We start from the raw sequence: 12,674 nt of genomic DNA, 5'->3' as shown, positions 1-12,674 counted from the left end.
CCCACTATGCAGAGTCTCATTCTCCCTGTTTGAAAGAAGGGATAAGCCATTGACTGGGACTCACGAGACCTCGCCCCAGTCAAATCACTTAATATCTGTGTATGTTTCCCATCTGTAAAATGGGGACGATAATTCTTGTCTATTTAGATTACAAGCTCTTCAGGGCAGGGAATGTATCTTTTGTGTGTGCATAACCTACCGTAATGGGGCCTTGATCTGAATGAATGTCTCTAGGAGCTACTAGAATACAAATAATAATCATCCAAACTTTGCCTCTGGGGTCTGTGCTAGAAAACTTGAAAACAAGATTTCACACTATGCTGACATTTCTGATCCTGAGCAGAACAAATTTCAGAGTGGTATAACTTCACTGACATGAGTGGAATTATTCCTGATCTATACCAGTGTAAGTGAGAGGAAGATAATTACCTGCAGATATGGGAAGGAGGAGGGGAAATAAAAATAACATATCTCACTCCATTTATTTTTCATGTCAGATTAATTAAAGCACTTTATTGAAACTCTACCAGCAATAAAGCATATACATATTTAATATTTACTGAAATATTTATGTTACATAGCTTTAAAGCTTCAATAAATAGTATTTAAATACAATCAATTTCAGTTTAATTAGTGCTCTTAAGATTTTTTTTTTTAATTGCAGTGGTTATTTTATGTGTACATTGAACCCTGATTATTTTGTGTTAGGGACTTTTTCCTGGATTTTTATTTAAAAAAAAATATCCAATAGAAGATTCTCAGCTCGAGACTTATGAAAACTAAACATCTATGTTTAATAACCAGATGAAGTTTTATCAACCTAATTGTCATCCTAGAGTTAGATGACCTCTTCATTTAAATTAAAGTATGACCTTTTATCTCCCTCTTAGACACAGCAAAACTCTTAAAATTCTTGGATGCTTCCCATGATCCTCTTGGGTAATAAACAAGAGGAATTGGAATTGCTCATTTATTATCATACATTTGACCTAGCTGATATTACTGAAACCTGGTGGGATGATTGCTGTGATTGGAATTATAACCTATTTAGGAAGAATTGAGTGAGCAAAAGGGGAGAGGGCATGGCACTGTGTCAGAAATGGTATTACCTGTTGAGTCACGGAGAAGATAATGATCTTGACTGCTTATTGATCAATGTCCTGACAGATAAAACACAAGATGGAGTATTAGTTGGTATCTGCAAAAAGACCATTGAACTGTACTAGGGAATTGGATGACTGCCTCCTTATGCACCTATTCTCAATGTGGGGTTGGGAGTTGAATGATCATGGGAGGACTTCAATTTGAGTGACATGCTGGAGGCCTCGTGCTGCCAGTGCTAAAGCATCCTTGGAATTGCTAAATATCATGGATGACAAATTCCTACCTCAAAGTGTTGCAGCCAACACACAGGGATTCTATATTTGACCTCATCTTCACAGATAAAGAGGAACTGATCAGAGAACTAAAAATTAATGGTACCTTGGGTACAAGCAATCATGACCTGATATTATTTACAATGTGCAAACTGAGCAAAGTCTGGATCAGTGATAATATACGTGCTGTTTTGGCAGGGCCAATTTCACAATTATAAGCCGGGAGGAAAAAATTAATCAGAAAAATGTGAATAATTGGAAATCATTTAAAAATACCTTACTAGATGCTCAAAAAGCCCTAATTGAGGAAGAAGGCTGTATTAATTTTAAAAAAAAACAGCCTGGTTTAGAGGGAAAGTGAAGGCAGCTATTTAAAAAAAAAATGAAAAAATGGAAGGGGGGAGTTCATAGTAACAAATAAAATTCCTAGCTTCTGCTTTCTATAAAATGGATAAGGGAAGCCAAGAGATCCATGGAGAGAGCTATGGTCAGCAGAGTTAAGATTCTTTTTGTTACCAATATCATTAAGTATATTAGAATCTTACTAGAAGGAAAAGGCAGAATTCTCGAAAAGGCAGTGTTCAATAAATACTTGTAATGTATTTTGGGTGCGATGGAGGAGAGGTGATGTAGTCATATCGTAACACTTTTTTCCACTAGTGTCTCAGGACATTAAACAGCAGCTACTAAAATTAGACATTTTTAAATCAGCAGGTTCAGATAATTTACATCAAAGAGTTTTAAAAGAGATTCCTCAACCACTAATGTTTTTGCAGGGTTTTTTGGTGTTTTTTTTTTTTTTTTTCCCAGCAAGTCTTGTAACACCAAGGAAGGTCCAGAAGAGTGGCAGAAAGCTAATATTGTACCAATATTTTAAAGGGAAAATGGGATCACTCCAATAATTGTAGGACTGTCAGTCTGACATTAATTTTTTATTAAAATCGAGTCTCATATCAGCTGCTCCATTATCTATGATTAAAGTAGAGTAATTCACGCTAGGCAACGTGGATTTATGCAAAATAGATCCTATCAAACTAACTTGTTTTTTTTAATGAGATTATACGTTTGGTTAATAATGTTGATGTACTTAGATCTCAAAATGTAATTGTAAATAGGGAATCATCATCCAGTGGGTGTGTTTTTAGTGGGGTGCTGCAGGGATCAGTTCTTGGCCCTGCACTCGTTAATCTTTTTATTAATGACCTGGAAAAGAACATAAAATCATTACTGATCAAGTTTATAGATGACACACAAATTAGGGGACTGGTGAATAATGGTGGACAGGTTACTGAGAGAGAACAATATGGATTGTTTGGTAAGCTGGGTGCAAGAAGACAATATGTATTTTAATATGGCTAAATGTATACATATAGGAACAAAGAATGTAGACCATATTTAAATGAGGGGGGACTCTATCCTGGGAAGCAGAGACTCTGAAAAAGAGTTTGGGGATCTTAGTGCATAATCAGCTCAACGTGAATTCCTAGTCAAAGGGAATAGTGCAATCCTTGGATGCATAAATGGGGCAATCTCAAGTAGAGCGGTCGTTCCTCCTCCGTATTTGGCACTGGTGGTGCGACTGCTGTTGGAATGGTGTGTCCAGTTCTGGTGCCCACAATTCAAGAAGGATGTTGATAAGTTGGAGAGGGTGCAGAGAAGAACCATGAGAATTGTGGGTTTAAAAAAAGCCTCACAGTGATAGACTCAAGGAGCTTGATCTGTTTAGCTTTAGAAAGCAATGGTTAAGGGGTGAGTTGGTTAGTCTGTAAGTATATGGGGAACTAATATTTAATAATTGGATTTTCAGTCTAGCAGAGAGAGGTTATAACATGATCCAATCTCTGGAAGCTGAATCTACACAAATTCAGTCTGGAAATAAGGTGTCCATTTTTACTGTGAGAATAATCAACCATTGGAAGAACTTACCAAGGGTTGTGGTGGATTGTCCATCACCAGCAATTTTTAAATCAAGAGTGGATGTTGTTCTAAAAGATCTGCTCTAGGAATTAACGTGGGAAAGCTTTATGGCCTGTGCGATGCTTGAGTTCAGACTAGATAATCACAATGGTCCCTTCTGGCTTTGGAATCTCTGAATCTCTTCAGATAAATAAAATACGGGAAGTGAGGGATAGCTTGGCTCAAGAGATCAGTAATGGCCTGTGATACAGACTTTTAGGAGCTTTTAAAAAAGTTACCTAGTGACACAGGGATCCAAGGGTAATTAAGATGTTTTTCTCTCCTAAGTCCCACTTCGTTAGGTTCCTCGGATACATTAGCATTGCTGAAAATCTTACATTTTGTATCTAAGGTTATGATCCTGCAAATGCTTATGCTTTACCTTACCCCTATGCAGATGAGAGGTCCCTTTGCAGTCAGTGGGACTGTTGATGTGCATAAAATTCACAGGAGCTGTCATAAGTTGGCAGTTGTCCAATTTTGGCCCAGGCCAACCTAATCACTGAAAGTCATCGCCACCTGATGGAGGTTTAGCGGCCAAAAGAAGAACCTACAATTAGGAGAAAACTAAATTCCCCACTTGTTTTGAGGTTTGTTGGTTTTTTTTTTTTTCCCAAGGCTATATCTGTTCTCTCTGCCTCTTGCCTATCATGAATGAATCGCGGTGGCAGTTTTAAAGTGAGTGGTACTCAGCACACACATTTTATGGGCTAAGATGCAAGTCGTTGTGCTTGCTGACCCTGCCTTCCATGGGTCTGATTTATAAGCTGCTGTACTCTGTCACTAAAGCTTAAGGATCTCTTAAGTCTTTTCTTTTTCTTTTGCAAGACAAATTAGAATGGAAGCTGGAGCCTGTAAAGAGACCAGAAGCAAAACAAAAGAAAGAAAAGGATTGTTTGGTTTTTGGGTTTTTTGTTCTCCTCAGTAGAAGGATTATTGTTGATTTTAGGAAAAGTTCATCCTGAAGGCACCAGTCAGTTGCTTGAGTTTAGCAAGATTGAACTGTTTAAAATTTCAGCATTGTCCGCCAAAAAAAAAAATAATAGGAAGTTGTGTGGAGAGGAATGTGCTGACAGCAGTAATGTTTTGGTAATAATTCATGTGTTGTAGATGATGCCCTGGAAAGCAGCCCAGCTGGCTAATGTAGATTGGTGATGCTCTCCTGCTGATGGCTGTACAATTGATTGGCATTTCTGCTCCATCATGAAATCAGTTTGCAAATGAAATGGAGATCGCTTCAACCACCAGAGTTTGTGGGGAAGCAGAGAAGGGGAAAGTGTTGGAAGGAGGGGAGAAGAGTTCAGGGTCTGATTCTTACTGAAATTAAAACCAGCTAGTTTATTTAGACAAGAGTTACATGTTTTCTTTTCTCCTGCCTCGCCATCTCCCTTAGGAGACTTGCAGATGGACTTGACGTACAAATATGCACCCTCTGAATATCAGATCAAGTGTTTTTCCCAACTGGCTTTAAGCAGTGTTCATGGAGACTAAGAGAATATCCCAGGCATTACTGCTCCAAAGGCATATAGCTTCAGTTCATATCTGCCCTTGAAATCCACTCCATGTAGAGGGCCCAGAGAATGCTTACACACCACTTAAGTCTCATTTAAACCACCTAGTTTGTTGGATTTATAAGCCTGGTGTGAGCCTTCTGGATGGATGAATTTCCTCACAATACCAAGCACCTATGATCAGTGTTGGGTGGGAAGCCATGGCAATGGCTTGATGTTCTGCAGTTTGAAGGACAAGCATATCCTCTCCTCCAAACACCCAGGCCAGTTATATTTCTCACCAGGCGGCCATGAGCAAAACTTGATCCCAAAATCTTGGCCATCTTGACCAAATCACCACCACTACCTCTCTACCTAGTTTGTACACTCTACTTTTTCCAAAAGTGTGGTGATCACTGTTACCTGCTTCTCCATCTGCTTGTTAGAGCTACTGGTTGGGTCTGGTCTTATTCTAAAGCCCCAATTCTGCAATTCTCTCTCTGCTAGTAAGTGCGTCCATAGATCCTCAATTAATAGTATCAGTGGGGTTCTGTACAATCCCCAAGTTCTTCCCACATAGCTCTGATTAGAGCATCCTGGACAAATTCTCAAGTGGCACAAAGAAAGCAGGAACTGCCTGTCCCTTCCCAATACAGTAAGACATTCCTCTGTCACTCCACAACCCCCAGTTGGTGGGTTGTCTCGTTAGGACTGTTACCAAATGGAATAACTTGGAGCTATCGGCCTTCAGATTGCTCTAAGCTCCATCAGGAAGAGCATAAAACTTGCTAGAGAACTAAAGAGCTGAAACTGTCATACAGATAATTAATAATGGCTCAGATATCTTTGTATTTGTAATGATTGTTTCTCACTGGCTTTTTTTGCCTCAGAACTTGAAATGATGGAAGATTGGGGTTTCTCAGTTTCCGTTGTTGTGGCCCCATAAATGACGCCCTGAGATTTATAAAGCCAAAAAAATATTGTCAATACACATACAACTAACTCATTTTCAAATTTAAGGCCCCACACCCACCCCAATGGAGACTAGAGTCTTAATTGTTTTACACTAAAATAAATAAATGCCCTAACTAATGCTTTCCTTTACTGCCCTGCTGTAGATCACCTGCACAAAATGATGGTCTTACACCACCTCAGCAGACATAGAAGATAATGCTGTCCTTGAGAGGTCTCGATTTCATTACTCTTACAAAATATACCACAGGCCATTTACTTGCGTAGTAAGAAGCATCTTAATAATAAATAATTAAACCTGAGCAATGCTTGTGAAATAAATTGAGTGCATGTGGCAATGCAGACACCCTGCTCTTTCTTTCGCTTTTTCCTTTCTGCATTTTCTTGCTACTTCACAATATTCCTTCCTATATTTTTCTGCTAGGCAGTCACCATTAAAACAGAAATTTAAAAGCTAAGAGCAAGGTTCTTGAAGTATTTTTTTTCCATTTGCTAGAAGTGTGGCATGGGATAAAAAGTGGAGAGTCTGAAAAAATCTCTTTGCTTCCAAAACATTTGGCTACAAGACAAAGAACAGCTATGAGTAAGGGCATAGTCACCTCAGTCAAACAGGAAACCCAGACATGAGGTGTTTCCCAGTGGGCCTGTGTCCTAGCCATGAAACCCCATTGAAGATGCTATGTGAGGCTACCTATCCTCAGAAACATTAATTTCCTTCCCCTTGAGTGGTGTGTGTGTGTGTGGTGGGGGTGAGAGGGGTTGTCATTCCATATTTAGAACTGAGATGCTAGGAAAAACTTCCAATAATTTCAATGGGTTTTGGCTCAGGCCTCTATTTATATGAGGAGTTATCTTTACATGTCTTTTCCATGTGCTATAAGATTAATTATTTTGCCACCAAAAGAGTTTTTGGGGATGTGTTAAGATTTGAACACCTAGGGTAACCTAAACCATGTGGTTTAGGTGCTTTAGTCCCCTTTGAAAATGGGATTTAAAATGTTGCTCTTGGGCTGATAATGTACAATTATCAAGCATCTAGGTTCATCTGAGTCATGGAGGGGAAAGCCAAATAACACAAAAAGGTTGCTGCAGTTAAAGATGAAGTTCTGTTTGCCAGAAGCTGGGAATGGGCAACAGGGGATGGATCACTTGATACCTGTTCTGTTCATTGCCTCTGGGGCATTTGGCATTGGCCACAGTGAGAAGACAGGATACTGGGCCAGATGGACCTTTTGGTCTGACCCAGTATGGCCAATCTTATGTGAGGGCCAGGATCCCTCAAATGAAGCTCTGGGTACCCAGTCTGAAACACCTTGGCCCGATTTTCCAGAAAGTGCTGAGCATCTGCCCTCTGGAAAAACAGACCCCTCAGGTCTGAAATGAGGGTTCCAAAACTTGAATCCTCTAAAAAACCTCACATTATGTTTAAAAGTCTTGGCCAAAGGTTCTGCCCTGAAAGGACACAGCCTTGGAGAAGATAGGGGAAGTGGGGAAAAAATGGTATAATCTCTTACATGGCAAGCACTGAAGATGACATGATGGAGAAAAAGACAGTTCCCACACCTAAAGGGGGAGGCCAGGGAATGTGCATAAGCATTCAGTGTTGGCCCAACTTTCAGGGGTAAAACTCCCACCAACCTCAATTGGAGTAGATTCAGCCAGGTGCTTTTGCAAAACTCACTTTTGCAGGCTCATTCCAGAAATAGTACAGACCTGCCTGTGGGCTGTGGTCACTCAGCACCTCACAGGATTTGGCCCTAAAATACAGTTTAAAACCAATTAAAGGCAGGTGGCTTAATCTTTAGCACAGCAGTAGTCCTGCTGAAATCAACAGTCCAGTGCTTTGCTAGATTGGGGCCTTCATAACTGTAAAAAAACTTTCAACTGCAACTGCTTAGTCAATGCACTTAAAGGCCATATCTACACTATGAAATTTACCCATAGCTGACAATAGGGGTCGCCAAGGGATGCAGATAAGCCAGCGTTGAATACAGCATATACAAGGGGCTGACCATATAGGGTACGGAAGGGGGTGGAAAGGAATTTAATTCCTAACAGAATCTAATCTATCTTTAAAATTTAGCTGTGTACTTATCTGTAAGCCACCATCATCCATTCTCAAACTCCCTCTGCCAAATGTAGCTGTAACCCATCACCCCAACATAGTTACAGCCCAGCAGGGTGGCTGCCTGATTCAAGCAGAGTAGCATCCACAGAGTGGCTGTGCAGGACTTGGACAGCTCTGATCAGAGTGTAAGTTTGGGCTGCGAGTCCCCTTGCAGAGAGAACAAAGTGATGGGGACCCTTTGTTGCTGTAAACTGCATCAGGCAGGTGAACACGAAGCTGTGAGTGAGAGAAGCAGAAAGAATGAAGTAACGGAAGTGGGGAAATCTATTCTGCAATGGTGCCTTCTTCATTCAGAAGAACGGTTTCTAAATGCATTTAGTGAAATACCCCTAGCGAAAACCTCTAAGCTGGAAATTATCAAAGCTCAATTAAACTGTAATTTGGCTGGAGCTGCATTGACAATAATGTCTGTCAGTCTTTCAGTTCTGTTCCGCCATTACTCACCCTTCTCATCAGCAATTATCTTACCAATACTGGGAATTATCCCCAGATTAGCAATGTCACTGCTTATGAGTAAGCACCATAATGGTGAACGGGAAGAATTAAAGGCACTCCAGTTTCACTGTTAGTTGATCCTGCAGGCAGACACACATGGAAAAATGGGACTCTGGATTTTTCCGTTTCTCTTTTATAAAACAGTTTTCAAGGTACCTGCAGCCTATAAAGCATTCCAACCTGGCTGCCTTCTCCTTCCCATCCCCACCACACAGTAGGAATAACCTTAGTTAAGGTGCTTGGCACAAACCTCGAAATGGCTTTGTTAATGAGAGAAAAACTGATGCTCTCATGTCTTCGTCACCTGGGATGCCTCCTTAGGGATTTTAATCTCTGCTGCTCCAGGAGCAGAATTAGAATATTGGAGGAGTTGCTCTAATCCAGTTCTTTCCTGTCAATATCTTGAGAGTACGTAAATCTTACTTTACAAAGGGAAATACACAGAGCATTTTCATGCCCTGGATGTAATGGTATTAAAGTAACAGATCTCTCTATCACACACACCTTTCTTTCCCTTTCTTTCATCTCTTCTTGGCTATTTTTTCCTGTTTTGCAATTACCCCTTTTTCCTCTTCCAACAACCCCCCATCTCACCTTGCATTTTCCTTTCCTTCTACTGTCTTTGAGCCTCAAATTGAGAAGGAAAAACAAAGGAGCGTCCCAGCCAACTCTAGGGAGAGAGGGAAATCTGAAATACATCCAACAGGGATGTGACAATGTTAATAGGAAAACAAGTCATTCACGTGGTCTTCAGACAGTGCTCCATTGCATTGCCCTTTCATACATGACCCTATCTCATAATTTAAAACATAAGACTATGTAGCATAAATATATGACTAATCTCATTACACCCCTCATTCATAGCTTTTGATCTGCAAGAGTTTTGCAGATCAATGGAGGAGCTTTTACTAATGTCCATCATCCTTAAGAAGTGACATTTTGAAAGGATCTGCTGGATCATGCTTCCAGCTATGCTGGGTTCTGTCTTACTTTCTCTTTAGCCTGTGTTTTGGGGAATCCCTTTCCCTCCTTTCATCAAGGCTGCTTTTTGAGTTAACTTACAATTAAAAAGTAAGGGGTACACTTTGAGGCCAGGACTGTTTTCTGTTGTTCTATTGCTGTACAGCATCCAAGACAATGGCATCCTGGTCCGGCCCTGGGACTGCTCAGCAGTATGGTAATACAAAATAATAAGCCACCTGATGATCTAGCCCCATATGTTTATATGTAAAATATATGCAGTTGTATATTGTGAAACCAAAAGCTTCCTTCTAAGCTTCAAATTAATTCTAATTCTATTCATTTCACACAGTGTATTTTTATACATAGTCCTTTTGCTTCCTAACTTAAGAATTCTGCCCCACCCACCCCATTAAACAGATTATTACAGCAACAAAACTGAAAGGAGGAAAGCTAGGGCTTTGTTGCAAATGAATTTGTATGTTGAAAGCCAGAGTAAAACTACTAATGCTAAATGGAGATAGGTCTGAGCCTCCTGCACGTAGTGTTTATTGAGGCACTGTAGATTCACAATTTCAGGGAACTAAGTGCTGTTGGTCAAGGACTTCTCTGTTCCTGGTTTCTTTAAAATAATAATAATAATAATTACCTTGGATCATTCAGGACTTACGAATGTACCAGTCTCAGAAGGCTGAAGAAAAACAGATGTGGACTGGAGATACCTGGAAAAATGATACCCAGTGTACCCCATGGAACCATCTTGTAGTGAAGTCATTGGTCCATACCCACTTACACCAGCTGAGGACTTTTGTCAAAAAAAAAAACAACCCACAGAACATCTTCATTACAAGGGAAGCCTGCTGCTTAGCAAAAGAATTTGGAGCTTTCATTCCAGTTCACTCACTCATCTTCACTACAATTACCACCATGTCAGGGAACCCAGTTTCAGCAAGCCTGTTCCCCAAGAGTTATAGCGCAGTTTGATTTTTGCCTGTGCAGATGAGACCATCCCCTGAAGGGCTGTAGCAGGGTTTCCTCAACGTGGGTATAGAACTATTCAGTCCATTCTAGAAAGGCAAAGCCAAACCATTTGCCAGGAGTGGGACACAGCTGGATACTATGTAATGGTTACATAGACAAGGCTAAATCCCAGGGGTTGTATAATCGTGCTTCAGTCATTGTGGATCAGAATTGCAGCTGGTGTAATTTTGGAATAGCTCCAGTGAAGTCAAGGATCTATGCTGTTTTATATCCGCAGAAGATCTGGCCCAGTGACTCAAATGAGAGTTTTGCCTGAGTCAGGACTGATTAACTATAGAGTAAATACCTCTGGATTTGGCCCAGTAAGTGGGAGTTGCATTACATCCAAGCTCATAGAAATACAGACATTTAAAAAAATAGAAAGAAAGCTGGTAGGTCGTCTTTGTAGTCCAATTCCCTGTCAATTTTCTCTGGCGATTTTGGTATCGGGGTACATGTGTATGAACACTCCCCACATGTGGTCTCGCACAAACCTGTTATACAAATAAGAAGGGGAAGAAGAGTCAATGCCCTTAAACAATATATCTTCTAATTTTCTATAGCAAAAATTAAAACTGGATGAGATCTGAAGATGAAGGAGAGATTGGTTTGCATTAGTTTCTCTGCATGTCACCTTGCTCCTAGCAGAGTTTTAATAACCATGTTTATTTGAATAGTTTGCTGATCACGCTCATCAATTCTAAAATGCAGACTCCTACCAGACAAATTTATAACCCTTTTAACATGATCGGACATGGGAATGTATTCAGACTTGTATGAGGCAGGGATAAATCAGGTCACTATGTTCTAGGTATAGTTGTTTGTTAGGAGTTTGTATCACTAATGCACTTTGGAGAGAAAACGACAGTGCTGAACACAGAATTCGCTTAAAATGAAAAAGAAAAGATGAGATAGAAGTCTATGAACAAGCAGAAAGTCTGTTACCAATATCTACTGAGCTATAGTCAATTCCGAAAGGACACTGGCAGGATTAACCCCAACCAAGCTGTCTGAAAATTGGATTTTTGACTTAAAGGTCCAGAAATATTTGAAAGTTTTTACACTAACTAGGTGTTCAAATCTTAAAACCCAGTTGTGCTTGGGCTGGTTTGAGTTTCAGATCATTTTTCTCCCATTAATGAATTATGTAAAATTTCAAGATGCTGGACACTTTGATCATGCTAAAGATCCCAGCAGGTCAGGCCATCTCTGATAAATGATTATTTCCCATGTCACTGTTGAATCTTATTGTTAGAATACATAATCCCATATTAGAATTACTTCTCACCTGCCACTCAGCCTCAGCTGAGATGTTGTTTTAAGGAGGAAACCTTAACTCTAGTTTAACCAAGTTCCACCACTCCTCCCCCCTACCCATAATTTGGGAGCACGTTCTGCATTGTCGTCATTTGGCATCTGTGTATAATACTGCAATTTTTATAGACAAATACATGCACTGCCTCTTCAAATACTAAACCAAAACTATAAAACCATTTTTTCTTAAGCTATCTAAATTCCTTTAGTCATAAGAGACACTCCAAAAACAGAGATGACAGAAGTGACAAAAGCTCTGAGACAACTGGTGCAAGCTCCTATAAAAGGCACCAGCTACAAAAGGCCTTTGCTGATGCTATTTTACTTTCTACTTTCAAATGTAATTTTGTTTTTGAACAAGCCAACTGATTTTCACCAAGCAGTTTCCAGTGGCTTTTGTGTGTTTTTTTTTTTTTGTTGTTGTTCAGGGAAGATTTTGCCCATGTGTTCCTTATGTGATTCCATCTCCTTGACCTCCAAGCTTTGAAGCGATTCACTTTCAAGGTGAATTTTCTTCCTCAGTTAACCAATTAAATATACATAGTGTAGTGTTCTTGAAAAGATGTCTAAGGGGAGTATTGGGAAGATAAAGCATTTTTGGATGAATTATTGATCAGGATTTCAATAAAACAACTGTCACCATGTCCTATGTAGCTGAACAAAATTGCATCTTGTCGCCTTCACAGGGTTAAATGAGAGAACCGCTTTGCTTGACAATTAATTCATTCACTAAACAGCAAATGTATTTAGCTCTCTTTTGAGGGACTCTGTCCTGAATCGGCATGTTTATAAAGATCCTGAAAGAAAAATGTAAAAGGCTTAACCTGTAGCAGACTCTGGGATATCTTAGTCCACAGTCATACTTAAAGATTGATAGACAGGTGATAAGGTTAAAGACATGTTGTGTCTGAGACTAATTCAAAATGAATAGTACCTTGCAGAGCTAAAGCACTTCCTATCTGA

Source organism: Gopherus evgoodei, chromosome 4 (assembly GCF_007399415.2).
Source record: "Gopherus evgoodei ecotype Sinaloan lineage chromosome 4, rGopEvg1_v1.p, whole genome shotgun sequence".
NCBI lineage: Eukaryota > Metazoa > Chordata > Testudines > Testudinidae > Gopherus > Gopherus evgoodei.
This window is presented reverse-complemented; position numbering follows the sequence as displayed.